The following is a 10,330-nucleotide window of genomic DNA, read 5'->3' as shown; positions in this document are numbered from 1 at the left end:
TCTAAAACTAGCCTCACATAACTCGAATGCTTTAGATTTATCTCTCAGCACCCTTTCTCTACGTAAATTTTTCCGATTCTCAATTTCGATAGTCAAATTTAATAACTCAAGACGAGCCACCGCTAATGCCATGTTTAAGTTTGAGAAAACGGGCTGGCAGACGACGTGAAGAAAATGTAACACAAGTTACCTCGCGTTGATTGGTTCTAGCCTCTATCGAAACCGATCTCACCAGCTAAATTGGCGTCGAAATCGACTTCGCATTTTTCCGCTAAAGTATACTGAGAATAGCGTTTTTCGAGAAGTCGCGAGATCGATTCGAGATCGAGAGACTTCTCGATCGAGAACTGAATGAAGATTAGCCTCCCAGCCGAAGAAGATGTTGTCGATGTGGTGCCAGGCGAAATGGGTGTTGGCGATCCGGTGGCAGGCAACATGGGGGCTGTCGATCCGGTGGCATGCGAAGAAGATGTTGGCGACGCGGTGGCAGGCAAAATGGGTACTGTCTAATTAAATAAAATAATGGCAATGATACGTGCTGTTACAGGGGGAACTCTGGTTTGAACCAAGGACCTCTCGATCTCCAGTCGAATGCTCTACCACTGAGCTATTCCCCCTTGTTCATAACCGTAATGTCTAATTAACTAAAATAAAGGCAATGATCCGTGCTGTTACAGGGGGAACTCGGGTTTGGACCAAGGACCTCTCGATCTGCAGTCGAATGCTCTACCACTGAGCTATTCCCAAATGTTCATAACCGTACTGTCGAATTTACTAAAATGAACGGAATGATCTGTGCTGTTACAGGAGGAACTCGGGTTTTAACCAACGATCTCTCGATCAGCAGTCGAATTCTCTACCGCTGACCTATTCCCCTTGATCATAATCGTAATGTCGAATTAACTAAAATAAAGGCAATGATCCGTGCTGTCACAGGGGGAACTCGGGTTTGAACCAAGGACCTCTCGATCTGCAGTCGAATGCTCTACCACTGAGCTATTCCCCCTTGTTCATAACCGTAATGTCGAATTAACTAAAATAAAGGCAATGATCCGTGCTCTTTCAGGGGGAACTCGAGTGATAACCACTACACCATAGATACGTGGTAACACAAGAGATCTTGCTAAATTATGTCCAATCACGATTGTTAAAACATGTATCTACCAGGGCTCGAACCTGGGACCTTCCGCGTGTTAGGCGGACGTGATAACTACTTCACCATAGATACGTGGTAATACTGAGTTTTTTAAGAGAGATCGCCAATACCCATTTCGCCTGCCACCGGTTCGCCAACACCCATTTCGTCTGCCACCGCATCGCCAGCACCCATTTCGCCTGCCACCGCATCACCAACATCTTCTTTGCCTGCCACCGCATCGCCATACCCATTTCGCCTGCCACCGCATCGCCAGCACCCATTTCGCCTGCCATCGGAACGCCAACACCTTCTTTGCCTGCCATCGGACCGCCAACACCTTAGTAGTATAGACCCACACTTCGTACCTCCGTAGGTGTAGAATGTCAAGGTCACTGTGTCAATGACCTATGACGTCATTATGCCACGCCCCCAACAGCGCCGCGGGAACACAGCGCCCCCTGGCGGCAGCGCGCCCCCTCGCGGGAAAACTTGCGCGCCCCCTGGCGGGAAAACACTGCGCGGGAATCTGGCAGTCCTGTCCTTTCTACAACTGTATCTGTGACGTCATTGGCGGGAAAACACCGTGCGCCGTCTATTGGGAAACTCCTCTCTTCTACAACTGTATCTGTGACGTCATTGATAAGAGATGATTGGATAGCTTTAAACGTACATTGACAAGGGCTAAATCTTCTACAATTGTGACGTCATTCGAAGAATTGTTGTATTGCGTAACGTATATTAAGGGGTTGCGGTAAAGTTTTATCATTGTTAAATGAAGATGTGTCTAGTTCATAGCGTAGCGGATAAAGTAGAGGTTTGGATGGGTAACGCCTTATCCCCGGAGGTTTACTGGAAAAGGACTGATACGGGTGTAGAGTTATGCTTACAAAAGGAACAATGGTGTAATATCTTTGAGTATGCCAAAGAGATTGATACCTTCTTCGAGGGTAATTCGCCGCGTTTTTCCGTCTGGTTATATCCTACTACTTCAAATTTGAAATTGGAATGTTTTACCCGTGGAAAGAAACGTATATTGGACATAAGAAAATACACTAGAGGAAAATGTGAAAAATATAACGTCATGTACGCTACTGGCGAGGGAATTTCCCTAAATCATGCTGCTTGGGAACACTTAAAAAAAATAAGAGGACTGCTTGACAATGAGTTGGTGGAGAAAACGAGAGCCGTGGAATCCATGAGAGAAGCTGTTCTTAAGAATCTGACTGAAATATTATTGGAAATAACAAAATATTGTCAAAACGAGGCCTGTCAAAATCAGATTGCTCACGACGTACAATGTGAATTAGAAGAAAGTGATTGGAATGAAAGAGTGCAAAAAAACCTCATTAAAGCCTTGAAAAAAATTGATTATGAAAAAGTTTTTGGAAAATTATAGAAATGATTTTGGTTCTAACCAGCCAATTGACGAGCCATTTCTTTTTAATTGTATCATAAACGATATTGACTAGTAGGTAGAAAGTGTACGTTCAAATTCACTTGGTATTCAATGGTATCGATGGTATTCAATGGTATCGATGGTATCGACGCCATTTTTTTCTGGGCGCCATTTTTTTTCTCGGCGCCATCTTGTTTTTCTCTGACGTCATTCTCGGCGCCATTTTATCTCTGACGTCATCGTTTCTTCTTGGCGCCATTTTGTTTTTATTTGGGCGGGAAATTTGAAAATGTTAAGCCTTATCGGACTTCAATCAAGACCAAAGTTCATTGTGATTTTCAAAATCCTGAGTTTGCTGATAAGGCAAGCAAAGATTAGGATGTCATACTACAGTTATAATATATTAGGAACTGAACGTTCTATATACTAAGATATTTTGGGAATGGTGACAGACGGCATACATTCTGATTCAAACCTTAATATTAATTAATGTATACCATTAATAATAATTTTATTGACTTAACAGGGTGCAACGCACGCTAACTTAAATAATTGTCGAAGAAAATAATTAATATTAATTACATTTATTTAAATATTTAAGAAAAACTGGAAATTCAAAACACTTCAAAACTTTGACACGAAATTTGAAATTGTTAAGCCTTTGCGTGGGTAATTTAAATCTCGGGTATAAAACCAAACCAAACCTAACCTATTCTAAGCCTATCGCACTGCGAATATTCTATTTAAATCTCTACACTTATCCCCTAAGTTGATATTTTCAAATCTCGCGCCAAAGCGGAAATGGGATCGGAATTCCTGCTGTCTGTCCAAAATGTTTGTTTAAGAGACTCTAGTCGAACTCGGCATGAAGCCAATTAACTAATATATTTATATACATATATTGTTTAAATAAGCTACATATTCTAAGCATTTATTTAAGTGGCTGTTGCTTGTCTCCGAAACAAAACATACGAATAATAATAAGAAAACTTGGTAAGAACTGTTTGTAAATATAAGTTATTATAAGCTGAATATTAAGCCTCGGATCTCTCTGTTTACAGTATATGGTAGCCGATATGCAGCATTTCATCTATAAAATAAATTCAACTTACTATTTAAGACGAGGTGTATCTTTAAAACCATTCCGGAGGAGAATTAAAATGCTAAGACTGCTTTACACGTGGTGGTGGTTTGAAATATCTAGATACGTGAATAGACACGTTGCCGGCGATAAACAAGATCCGATAAGAATCTTTTATCGATAAGATATGTTTCCACGTGGTAGGAAAATTTCCAGATAGTAAACTAGAACCGAAACTAGAACCATTTATCGATAAGATATCTTTCCACGTGGCGTGGGTAAACTAGAACCGAAACTAGAACTGTTTATCAATATATTTCCACATGGCGGGGGTAAACCAGAACCGATAACCGATATCACTCACGCTATTTCCTAGCTTATCGATCGAAACTAGAAATCTTATCGGGCTTATCGATGTCTTCATTGAGACTAGAAATCTTATCGGTCATATCAAAGGTCTCCGGTTTATCATGTATAAAAACTTGTGCACGTGGTGATAAGATCATTTTACGGCTAACCAAGCTCTCTCCGGCAACCAAAGTACCACAGCAGCGGAATTCAGCAACAGGAAACTCTACGTTACAATGTAAGTACACTCTCTGGAGTTTTCTCTATATCCATTATTCGGAATTAATTATATATATATAGAGCATGATTATAGTTATTAAAATCATTTAAAGAGATGGATTTAACTTTGCAACACCCATTTACTGGGCTCGTAGCCGGGGTCACTGGTTGTGGGAAGAGTGTTTTTGTAGCCAAATTAATTAAACATCGTGAAATATGTATTTTACCGTCACCCGAAAGGATAATTTGGTGTTACACGGAATATCAGGCGAATCTTTTTAATACTATATCCTCACATTCACCAATGGTAGAATTTCATGAGGGTTTATTAGATGTTAGCATTTTAGACGCCAGTGTGAGGAATTTCGTTATACTGGATGATCTATTATGTGAAATTGCCAATAATAAGGATGTGACGAACCTCTTTATACGAGGTTCTCATCATAGAAATACCTCAGGTTTAATTCTAATGCAGAACCTATATTATCCCGGAAAAGAAATACGTACTTTAAACCTTAACGCTCATTACTTGGTTATATTCAAAACACCACGCGACCAGTCGGCCATTATCCATCTTGCGAAACAGATATACCCAACCAATAGCAAATACGTGGTAGACGCGTTTAAACAGGCCACCTCTGAAAGTTTCGGTTATCTTTTTGTAGACCTCAAAGCTAGTACCTCGGACGATCATCGACTACGTACTGGAATATTGCCTGGAGAACAAGCTGCAGTTTACGTTCCAAAATGACTGCCTTCATCGAGGTTAACTTCTTTCGAGTTAAAGGTGAATGGATTATTAAGGAAATGGCCGCATACTTTGAGGAGACCAAGGACTACGAGGTTTGGATCTTCAAATCCCCTTGCCCCTTTGCTGACCTATCGCGTAGCGATAAAAGGCAATGTTCTTGGCTAACTCGGAACATTTGCGACCTGCGATTTGAGGAGGGTGACCACGACTTTAGTGAATTACCCAAAATTCTCGAGGAAATCCGTGAACGAGCCAGCACCTTTGTAACTAAGGGAATCGAGAAAGCGGCGGTGTTATCGCGTCTCTTAAAAACTGAGGTCTTGAACGCCGAAGATCAAGGTTGTCCCCGACTGACGACTGTCGTGTGCTCTCATCCCAGAGCTTGCACTTTTCACCGGAACAACAATAATTGTACCCTGGTCAAGGTGTTCCGTTTGGCGGCATGGCTCCGTCACAGAGAGTGCGAAAGCATTTAGACTTTTTGAAATACCTTAATAGTTGCAATGCGTGCCAGAGGAACGCCGCCATTAAGCTTGCCAACAAGGAAGCGATAAAGGCCATAGCAGAATGTTGTATAAATGTTCTTCGGAATAACGTACCACTCTCAGTGAGTGAGAAGAAGAGCTTGAAGAAACATCGTAGATCTATACGGAGAGTGGCCGATAATATTCCACATTCGAAAAGAAAGAAGATACTGATACAAAACGGTGGATTTCTCCCCCTGCTTCTGACCCCCCTTCTATCCATCATAAGTTCGGTCGCTGGTGCCTCCATAAGTCGAGCCATAAAGTAGAAAATGGCGAAAAAAATGCTATTAATTTCGCAAGACGCGTACCAAAGACTGAATAAGGCTCAAAACGATTTCAAAATTGATACCACGCTAGAGTTGGAGAAGGACGATAAACTAAAGACCATTATCGACGATCCGAAACTAAACAATACCGAAAAGCTCAGTAGATATAATCACGTCTTATCAAGACAAATACATAAAAAAGAAAAGAAAAGAAAGACCAAGAAGGTTAAACCGGGTAAAACGCGGAACTGGTCCGCCGAAATTGCATCATCGGTTCCAGCCTATACTGCGACTGATTGTTTAAACCTGTACAAGTGGATGTAACTCGCATCCGATATAAAATGGACGGACGCCGGTGAATTAATTTATGAGAAGCGTAGAATAATCGGTTCTAATATAGTAGACTTATTAGCGTATACCGCTGTGAAATCGAGGAAAAAGACCCCCGTCTGTGGTTCTGACCAGTTTTACGAACTTTTATATAACTCGAATGTTCCCAGAACTTTAATTAAACTTAGAAAAAGTGATTTGGGTCCTCCCGAAAAGCGTGAAAAGAAGGAATTTGATGAATTTAAGTTAGCTTCCGAGTCAATGGATGGTGAGGGTTTCAGAGATTGGATTTGTTTGTAGTATTTTTGCCATACTGAATAAAATATGTTTCATTTATGATTTTTGTTTCATTTGATTAAAGTATTAAGCCATGGAAGGTTGTGATAGTCAGGTGGCTGCTTTCAGCGTGTTAACTAGTTTACCCGAGTCATTTTTTAAATATCCTAAAGTCTTAAGCGTTATATTAATAATTTTTATTATAATAATTATAGAAGTTAGTGATTTTCTCTTCTGGCACTATCAAAATTCCCTGAATTGCACCTTTAATGGATAGTTTAAAAGAGATTTATTCTAATGTGCCCGACCCAGGTTCCTACGGTAGCGTGCAGGGTTTATATAGAGCGACTAAAGAGCAGGGGTTAAATGTTTCGTTGAAAGAGGTTGAAAATTTCCTGAAAACTCAAGATACGTATACTCTACACAAGAGTGCTAGGAAAAATTTCCCAAGAAATAGAACAATTGTGTATGGGATCGACGAACAGTGGCAGATTGATTTGGCGGATTTGAAAAGCGTAGCTCGTCATAATAAGGGTTTCCGGTACCTTCTCTGTTGCATAGACGTTTTCAGTAAGTACGCTTTTGTGGTAGCGACCAAGGACAAGAAAGGGCCAACCATTCTTTCTGCATTTAAGGCTGTTTTAGAGTCTGGTCGGACACCTAAGAGGGTGCAAAGTGATCATGGAAATGAGTTTATTTGCAAGGACATTCAGCGAGAATTAAAAAGAAGAGGGATAGAGTTCTTCGCCCCTGATTCCGAGCAAAAAGCTACGGTAGTCGAGAGGTTCAATAGGACTCTAAAGAGTCGTATGTATCGTTACTTTACGGAAAATAACACCTTAAAGTATATTGACGTGCTAAAAGATTTGGTGTGGGCCTATAACAACAATTATCATCGGTCCATAAAATGCAAACCGATTGAAGTCACCACGGAAACCTCGAAACGCGTCTGGGAAAACCTCTATGGGGGAGTAAACTTTTCACCCCCTCTAAAGTATCCCTTTGATGTTGGCGATGTGGTTCGGATAAGCAAGCATAAGAATATCTTTGAGAAAGGATATTTACCTACATGGACGGAAGAACTCTTTAAAATAGCGGAGAGATTACCTCGAAGTCCGCCGGTATATAAGATCCATGACTTGAATTCCGACCCCATTACTGGAATTTTTTACAAGGAACAACTACAGAAAATTGGGAAAGATCTAAGTACCAGCGTGTTTAAAATAGAAAAGATCTTGCGGAAACGTCGCAGACCAGACGGGACACTAGAGAGATTAGTTCGTTGGAAAGGTTATCCACCGTCCTTCGATAGTTGGGTTCAGGAAATTGATATAGCATGAGTTTTTACGTTACTCTACCTTCCGATTCGTCGATGGGATATTTCCCCGATAATACGAGAAGTAAATTTAGGACTTATCTTCCCGAACCAGTAAAATTACAAGGCCCGTATGAAGTCGGCCTAGCGGAAATTTCATATCCACACACTTGGAATAACATGAACGTTACGTGCACGTCCACGCTCACCGGTATTGGGAAGGATCTGTCCTATTCTAAAATGGTGGAATTACCCGCAGGGTATTATGGAAATATAGAGGATCTCCTAGAGCAACTTAATTACGACGAGGATGACGTTTCGGATATGACTATTCTTAAAAACCACGTCGGCGATGATGACGATATCATAGAGTCCGAAAGCCCTTCGAATGCCAAGTATAGTTTCAGTTACATTCGACGTATACGCCGTGTGGAAATTTCCGTGGCAGATAATTACATGTTAACTATACCGGGACAACTCGCCGTTATGCTGGGATTTTCAAAAGACCCATCGAAAACCTCGACCTTTGTTTACTCTAGAACAGCTGCGTACCCCGTGGACTTGGACGCGGGTCTCCATTCTCTCTTTGTTTATTCGGACATAGTCGAAAGTAGACCGGTTGGAGATGTGCACGTACCTTTGCTCAGAATCGTGAGCATACAGGGTAATGATGGTGAGACGGTAGATAAAGACTTTCCCAGACCGCACTACCTTCCCGTTGCTAGTAACACTTTCCAGTCGATTGAGGTTAACATTATGAGCGAGCTCGGTATTCCCGTGCATTTCGAGCGAGGAAGACTTCACGTGACCTTACACTTTAGGCCTCGTAGAATGTGGACGCCATTAAAAAATAAAGTGATGGTGATTCACGTATCATTTGCATTTAGAGCGTTAAAGGAAACGCGTCACGAGTAGGAAAATGTCCCAGTCGGATTACGATCACCATTTTCTGAACCAGATTGGACATGGATCAAGAGTTGATTTCTATAAGCACTTTCACTCACAGTTAGGTGGTTCTTTGGCTGTGTACAGGGGTGTTCCGTCGCAACACGTCGGTTACGGGTTAGGGAATTTTATAGCCTCTGCTTTTCGTCGAGCCATGCCAGTAATTAAAAAGGGGGCTATATTCCTTGGGAAAAAGTTTTTAAATACGGGTGCAAAGGTCGCGACCGACGTGGCTAGCGGTATTCCTATAAGATCATCCGTAAAGACCCACGGTAAAGTCGCTGCGAAAGACGTAGCCCTCAGCGCGGCGGAAGAAATTCGAAAAATGACGGGAAGTGGTAATAAAAGGAAGCGCAAAACCAAACCCCTAGTCAGTTCAGTCGTGAGAAGGAAGCGGAAAGCACCATCTTTTAAACGGCCTGATATTTTTTCTAAAATATAATGGCGCACATTCACCCCGATTCGCATGGATCCGTCAGTTCGGAAGTTGAACTTTTCAACGTACCTCTAACCAACACCAGTATTTTGAGTGGAGAATGGGTCGAATACAGCCCAATCTCTAACATTAACGAAAATTCCACCATCACGTTCTCCGTGGCCGGCAGTACCGACGCTTACTTGGACATGTCTAAGACCTTACGCATTTTCAAGTTAGGATCGTTAATCCCGCCGATGGAACTACATTACCGGCGGCAGCGGAAAATGTGGGACCCGTCAATCTGTTTCACCATAGTCTATTCAGCGAAGTACACCTTTCGATGCATGAGAGATCCGTGACACCGTCACCGCAAAACTACCCTTACAAGGCCATGTTTCAAACGGCTGTAACATTTGGAGGACCGGCCAAAACTAGTTTTCTTACTAGTTCTTTGTTTTACAAAGACACGGCCGGTAAATTTGACGTCTTTGCCGAGAACGAGGGTTTTAAGGCGAGGGCGACTTTCGCTTAAAGTGGCACGATCGATATGATCGGAACTGTACACTTGGATTTGTGTCAACAATCACGTTACATTCCAAATATGACGGATCTTAAATTCAAGTTTGTTAAAAGTCCAAACGAATTTTGCATACACGCGGAAGGCGCGGTTAAATGGAAAGTGGTTTACGAGATGGCATCTCTCTATGTACGTAAAGTAAAATTACCCTCGGAAGTGCTTATAGCCCACGCCAAATGCCTCGAAGTGGCAACTATGAAATACCCCATTATTCGCACAGAGTGTAACTCCTTTTCTATTAATAGCGGTACAAAAAAGTTAGAGATAACTTATTCATGGGTCAACTACCTAAAAGGGTACTTTTCGCTATGGTAGACCAGAATGCTTATTTAGGTGAATACAAAAAGTCCCCCTTTAATTTTAAACATTTTGATTTAAATCATATCGCCTTGTATCTGGACGGGGCTAGCGTCCCTCATAAACCCCTCACTCCGAACTTTGCTGGAGGTCAATATATTAGGTCTTATACCAATCTCTTTACCCAAACCTCTCAATGGTTATTGGACGAGGGGAACTATATTTCGCGGGATGAATACCCTAATGGAAATTGTATATTTGCTTTTGATTTGAGTCCCGACCTCAGCAGTTCGTCCTCCCAATTTCAATTGATAAGAAACGGTAACTTTCGCCTGGAATTAAAATTCGCTAAAGACTTGCCCCAGACCGTCACGGTTTTGTATTACTCTGAGTTTCAGAATTTGGTAGAAATTGATAAGAATAGGACTCTTTTTTACGATTACAAC

At 41.6% G+C, this 10,330-nt stretch overlaps 2 non-coding genes across 2 annotated transcripts; both read right to left on the bottom strand.

Annotated features, from left to right (window-relative positions):
• Positions 1-545: 545 nt before the first annotated feature.
• On the bottom strand, positions 546-617 carry TRNAS-GGA (transfer RNA serine (anticodon GGA)). The gene has a single exon. It is a non-coding gene; the product is annotated as a tRNA-Ser (tRNA).
• Positions 618-934: 317 nt separating this feature from the next.
• TRNAC-GCA (transfer RNA cysteine (anticodon GCA)) lies at positions 935-1,006 on the bottom strand. Its single transcript has one exon. It is a non-coding gene; the product is annotated as a tRNA-Cys (tRNA).
• Between the last annotated feature and the right edge of the window lie 9,324 nt (positions 1,007-10,330).

Source organism: Phalangium opilio, unplaced genomic scaffold, assembly GCF_054372755.1.
Source record: "Phalangium opilio isolate 3A_F unplaced genomic scaffold, DU_Popi_V2 ptg000026l_1, whole genome shotgun sequence".
Lineage (NCBI taxonomy): Eukaryota > Metazoa > Arthropoda > Arachnida > Opiliones > Phalangiidae > Phalangium > Phalangium opilio.
Note: the sequence above shows the minus strand (reverse complement) of the source record. Positions and strands in the feature narration are given on the sequence as shown.